At 51.6% G+C, this 6,900-nt stretch overlaps 1 long non-coding RNA gene across 2 annotated transcripts; it reads right to left on the reverse strand.

Moving 5' to 3' along the window:
• Positions 1-201: 201 nt before the first annotated feature.
• On the reverse strand, positions 202-1,360 carry LOC134599724 (uncharacterized). 2 transcript variants are annotated; one of them, XR_010090344.1, is made up of 3 exons: positions 1,303-1,360; positions 956-1,146; positions 202-432 (listed from the first exon to the last, which is right to left on the reverse strand). It is a non-coding gene; the product is annotated as an uncharacterized LOC134599724 (long non-coding RNA). The 2 variants fall into 2 exon arrangements; XR_010090345.1 differs by having other exon boundaries at positions 952-1,146.
• Positions 1,361-6,900: the final 5,540 nt, after the last annotated feature.

The following is a 6,900-nucleotide window of genomic DNA, read 5'->3' on the forward strand; positions in this document are numbered from 1 at the left end:
TAAGTAACACAAATAGCATGTTAAGGTGTCAGCAATATACTTTATTTATTCAAAGTTAATATGCAGTTTACACTTTATATGTATAGTGAAAAAAATATAAAAGTCAATGCGGAAACTGGCTAAAAAAAACAGTGTCGTATCCAACATGGAGAAAGTTCAATCACCTGTACAGAAAGGCTGTATAGCATTAGGAAGGCAGTATCTTTATAATAGAATAGTCTCTCTCTATCTGGGCCGTCCAGGATTATTAATCACTGGAAGATGAAGGTTACTTCATGTCTGCAGCATGCGTTCCGAAGCAGTCATATGGAAGTTTTCTGTAGAAGAAGGTAATCTCTTCTGTTTCAGCAGGTCTAGGTTAATGGTGGTGGGTTTTTCTCTGGCACTGGAACCATCAGTAAAGGAGTGTAAAATTGAGAGGATCACCTTGTTCTTCCCACAAATCTAAGAAAACTCAGAACAGAAGATTGAGGATAGTGGTTAACAATTTAATGAAACTGCAAACACGAAAACTAACTTGAAAAAAATAACATTCACAGTGTAAGCAGTGTTTAGGAGATACAGTCACAGTGTAAGCAGTGTATAGGAGATACGGTTACAGTGTAAGCCGTGTTTAGGCGATACGGTCACAGTGTAAGCAGTGTATAGGAGATACGGTTACAGTGTAAGCAGTGTTTAGGCGATACAGGCATTTAATTCTCCCTAGTCACGGTATTTATGGTTACCTCATAAGTATTACAGTGACTCACATCGGTTGAATTGGCACATGGATACACATGTGAGCAGTAACGCCACGTCAAGGCTTCAACCCTTGTTACTGACCATTCACACAGAGCATACTTTTCATTCATACGCATTCGGTATTCCAGAGGTTTTGGACTACACCTCCCATAATGCTTTGCCAGCATTATGGGAGATGTAATTCACAGCATCTGGACTGCCCAAGGTTACCTACCTCTGAACTAGGCCGTGATCACAGTACACAATGTTGAAGTTGCTGTGCAAACAGGAGCAGCTTGTCACGTGTCAGATGCCACTTCATTACTTATAAATTAAATTCTCCACCCTGGAGACGAGCATCAAACATGGGCTTCTTCATTCCTCTTCATGTACTTCGTGTCCCATAGGAGAACATGCTTGTCAGAGCTGTGACACACACAAAAAGAAATAAACAGGTTAGAGTGACTGGCATAACAGACACAGTGCATGCAGACTTGCGTGCCACATACATACAGCAGACAGACACAAAGATTGTGGGAGACACACCGGATTAAATATAAGAATTGGGAGTACCATACATACAGAATGGACAAAGAGACGGAGATTACTGAATTCGGTGACCGACGGATTTGGTTGCTGATGTAGGGGCAGTCCTTCTCGCTGGGGTGCAGTTTCTCATCCTTCTCTGGCGAGTGACTAGATGGCTGCGGTTTCGTAGCAAAAAGCATGCCATGGCATATGATACCTAGGAAATAAATATTTTTCTGTGAAACTAGGGTTGTACACATCTAACGCACAGCCCACAAATATAATACACTACCCCCCCACATGTAACGAACAGCCCCTCCATCTAACACACTGCCCCCCACATCTAACACACAGGCCACCCCAATATACTGCGCAGCCGCCCCAATATACTGCGCAGACCCCCCAATATACTGCGCAGACCCCCCCAATATACAGCGCAGCCCCCCTATTATACAGCTAAGTCCACCCATCATATTGCGCAGCCCCCCCATTATATTGCGCAGCCCCCATCATACTGCGCAGACCCCCCCAATATACTGCGCAGACCCCCCCTCAATATACTGCGCAGACCCCCCCAATATACTGTGCAGACCCCCCCCAATATACTGTGCAGACCCCCCCTCAATATACTGCGCAGACCCCCCCAATATACTGTGCAGCCCCCCCCAATATACTGTGCAGACCCCCCCAATATACTGCGCAGACACCCCCCCAATATACTGTGCAGACCCCCCCAATATACTGTGCAGCCCCCCCCAATATACTGTGCAGACACCCCCCCAATATACTGTGCAGACCCCCCCAATATACTGTGCAGACCCCCCCCAATATACTGCGCAGACCCCCCCCAATATACTGTGCAGACCCCCCCCAATATACTGCGCAGACACCCCCCAATATACTGTGCAGACCCCCCCCAATATACTGCGCAGACCCCCCCCAATATACTGCGCAGACCCCCCCCAATATACTGTGCAGACCCCCCCCAATATACTGTGCAGACACCCCCCAATATACTGCGCAGACCCCCCCCAATATACTGCGCAGACCCCCCCCAATATACTGTGCAGACCCCCCCAATATACTGTGCAGACCCCCCCAATATACTGTGCAGACCCCCCCCAATATACTGTGCAGACCCCCCCCAATATACTGTGCAGACCCCCCAATATACTGCGCAGACCCCCCCCAATATACTGTGCAGACCCCCCCAATATACTGTGCAGACCCCCCCCAATATACTGCGCAGACACCCCCCAATATACTGCGCAGACCCCCCCCAATATACTGCGCAGACCCCCCCAATATACTGTGCAGACCCCCCCAATATACTGTGCAGACCCCCCCCAATATACTGTGCAGACCCCCCCCAATATACTGCGCAGACCCCCCCAATATACTGCGCAGACCCCCCCCCAATATACTGCGCAGACCCCCCCAATATACTGTGCAGACCCCCCCAATATACTGTGCAGACCCCCCCAATATACTGCGCAGCCCCCCCAATATACTGTGCAGCCCCCCCAATATACTGCGCAGACCCCCCAATATACTGCGCAGCCCCCCCCAATATACTGCGCAGACACCCCCCAATATACTGCGCAGACCCCCCCAATATACTGTGCAGACCCCCCCCCAATATACTGTGCAGACACCCCCCAATATACTGCGCAGACCCCCCCCAATATACTGCGCAGACACCCCCCAATATACTGCGCAGACACCCCCCAATATACTGCGCAGACCCCCCCAATATACTGTGCAGACCCCCCCCCAATATACTGTGCAGCCCCCCCCAATATACTGTGCAGACCCCCCCCAATATACTGCGCAGACACCCCCCCCCAATATACTGCGCAGACACCCCCCCCCCCAATATACTGCGCAGACACCCCCCCCCCCCCCAATATACTGCGCAGACACCCCCCCCCCCCAATATACTGCGCAGACACCCCCCCCCCCAATATACTGTACCCTCCCCTCGGATGGCTGAGGGTGTTGGGAGCAGGGAAAGACTGACCTGTGTCCAGATAAGTTTGGAGCTGATGATGTGAGTCCGCGCGTGCGCAGTTGAGGGGTAGGTACATTTTATGGCCATTTCTCCTGTGAAATTTCCCTACCCCACATTGCGCACGCGCGGTCTATTGGGTCCGCGCACGCGCAGTATAGGGGTATGGAGATTTCACAGGCGAAATGGCCATAAAATTTACCTACCCCTCAACTGCGCACGCGCGGTGTGTGAAGCGCTCTATGCCCAGCAGTGCGCACGCGCGATGACCCTCAGACGGGAGTACTATGAGGCGCGTGCGCACTGTGGGCTTAATGTCCCCGTCTTGCTGTAAAATCACCTACCCAGTCGTTGTGCGCTTGCGCGGCGGCGCACACCCCCTCCGAACGTCACTTCCGGTGCGGCCGCGTCACCGGAAGTGACGAGGGGTATGTCTTTTTCACGGGGTATGTCTTTTTGATAGAACACCGGTGTTCTGTCAGAATACTATACCTCGTCAGATTTCTATACCGGAAGTGACGCGGCCGCACCGGATGTGACGGAGCCGCACCGGACCTGACGTTTCGGAGCAGGAGAAGGAGGAGCAGAGCGCCGCGCAGGCGCAGAAGAACAGGTAAGATTATTTTTTTATCACAGTAAAGAGATGAGGATGCGTACTGCGCATGCGCGAAGAACACACTGCGCCTGCGCTTGGAGCCACAAGGGGGGGGAGGTAGGGCATCTAATGGGACAGCGCGCGTGCGCACCAGCGGGCAGGGAGATCGATTCTGCCGAATATTCATTCGATCTCCCTGCCCCACACTGCGCACGCGCCACCCAGCCAGGACAGCCTCGGACACCGCGCATGCGCACTGAGGGGGTATAGAAATCTGATGGCCATATCTTCTGCTAAGAAATCTCCTACCCCCGAGTGCGCATGCGCGGTGTCTGCATTCTGACATCTCTCAGGTAAGCCTCGCTCCCAACACTCTCAGCCATCAGGGGGGACTGTGCTGGGGGGGCTGTGCTGTATTGGGGGGACTGGACAGTATTGGGGGGGCTGTGCTGTATTGGGGGGGGGGGGGCTGTGCTGTATTGGGGGGACTGGACAGTATTGGGGGGGGGGTCTGGACAGTATGGGGGGGCTGTGCAGTATTGGGGGGGTCTGGACAGTATTGGGGGGGACTGTGCAGTATTGGGGGGGTCTGGACAGTATTGGGGGGAACTTTGCTGTATTGGGGGGGACTGTACAGTATTGGGGGGGCTGTGCTGTATTGGGGGGGACTGGACAGTATTGGGGGGGTCTGGACAGTATTGGGGGGGCTGTGCTGTATTGGGGGGGACTGGACAGTATTGGGGGGGTCTGGACAGTATTGGGGGGGACTGTGCAGTATTGGGGGGGGTCTGGACAGTATTGGGGGGGACTGTGCAGTATTGGGGGGGGGACTGTGCAGTATTGGGGGGGGGACTGTGCAGTATTGGGGGGTCTGGACAGTATTGGGGGGAACTTTGCTGTATTGGGGGGGCTGTGCTGTATTGGGGGGGACTGGACAGTATTGGGGGGGTCTGGACAGTATTGGGGGGGGACTGTGCAGTATTGGGGGGGTCTGGACAGTATTGGGGGGGTCTGGACAGTATGGGGGGGGACTGTGCAGTATTGGGGGGTCTGGACAGTATTGGGGGGGCTGTGCTGTATTGGGGGGGACTGGACAGTATTGGGGGGGTCTGGACAGTATTGGGGGGGCTGTGCTGTATTGGGGGGGACTGGACAGTATTGGGGGGGTCTGGACAGTATTGGGGGGGACTGTGCAGTATTGGGGGGGGGTCTGGACAGTATTGGGGGGGGGACTGTGCAGTATTGGGGGGTCTGGACAGTATTGGGGGGAACTTTGCTGTATTGGGGGGGCTGTGCTGTATTGGGGGGGACTGGACAGTATTGGGGGGGCTGTGCTGTATTGGGGGGGACTGTACAGTATTGGGGGGGTCTGGACAGTATTGGGGGGGCTGTGCTGTATTGGGGGGTCTGGACAGTATTGGGGGGTCTGGACAGTATTGGGGGGGGCTGTGCTGTATTGGGGGGTCTGGACAGTATTGGGGGGTCTGGACAGTATTGGGGGACTGGACAGTATGGGGGGGTATGTGCAGTATGGGGCGGTCTGTGCTGTATATTGGGGCTGTCTGTGCTGTGTATTAGGGGGCTGTGCGTTAGATGTGGGGGGGGGGGAGGGGGGGCTGTGCAGTGCAGTTTGTGGGGCCTGTGTGTTATATGTGTACAGCCCTGGTTTGACTACAAATCATTTTGTTTCAGAAATCTCAGACGCCATGGCCTGCTTTTTGCTAAGAAAGCCCAGCTATCTAGTCACTCACCAGGGGTGGATGAGAAACTGCACCCCAGCCAGAGGGACTGCCCCACATCTGCAACCAAAACTGTCTGTCACTGAATTCTGTAATCTCCGTGACATTGTGCATTGTGTATGTATGGTACTCCCAATTCTTATATTTAATACGGTGTGTCTCTCACAATCTTTGTGTCTGTCTGCTGTAAATATGTGGCACGCAAGTCTGCATGCACGGTGTCTGTTATGCCATTTTACTCTAACCATTATATTTTTGTGTGTGTCACAACTCTGCCAAGCATGTTCTCCTATGGGGCACGAAGTACATAAAGAGGAATGAAGAAGTCCACGTTTGAGGCTCGCGTCCAGGGTGGATTATTGAAGTGCCATCTGACAAGTGACAAGTTTCTTCTGTTTGCACGGCGACTTCAACATTGTGTACTGTGATCAGAGGTAGGTAACCGTAGGCAGTCCACATGCTGTGAATTACATCTTTGCCAGCATTATGGGAGGTGTAGTCCAAAACATCTGGAATACCGAATGTGTATGAATGAAAAGTATGGTGTGTGTGAATGGTCAGTAACAAGGGTTGAAGCCTTGACGTGGCGTTACTGCTCACATGTGTATTCATGTGCCAATTCAACCTATGTGAGTCACTGTAATACTTATAAGGTAACCAAAAGTACTGTGATTGTGGAGAATGAAACGCCTGTATCACCTACACACTGCTTACACTGTGACCTTATCTCCTAAACACGGCTTACACTGTGACCGTATCTGCTATAGACTGCTTACACTGTGACCGTATCCCATAAACACTGCTCATACTGTGACCCTATCGCCTAAACACTGCCCATACTGTGACCGTATCTCCTAAACACTACTCATACTGTGACCGTATCTCCTAAACACTGCTCATACTGTGACCGTATCTCCTAAACACTGCTTACACTTAATTAACAGGTTATCGTTAATTCAAGACAAATTACTGTAAATGTAAAAATTGTTAAGAGTTTTAATCTTTTTAAAAGTTGCAATATACAAAAGTCAAACAATATTTTATTTCCAATTTAACAAAAAAGTGAAAAAGTATGTTATCCATTAATTAATTACATAATAATTGCACATGTGGCCGAATATCAGATATTGTTATTGTCAACCCCCTCTTACTCTGTCACCCCCCCCCCCCTCTCACTTTGTCACCTCACCTCATCACCCCCTCTCACCCTGTCACCCACCACACTACGTCACCCACTCTCACTCTGTCATCCCTACTTTCATCCTGTCCACCCCATATCTTACTGTCACCTCACCACCCCCTCTCACCCA

Source organism: Pelobates fuscus, chromosome 1, assembly GCF_036172605.1.
Source record: "Pelobates fuscus isolate aPelFus1 chromosome 1, aPelFus1.pri, whole genome shotgun sequence".
Taxonomy (NCBI): Eukaryota; Metazoa; Chordata; class Amphibia; order Anura; family Pelobatidae; genus Pelobates; species Pelobates fuscus.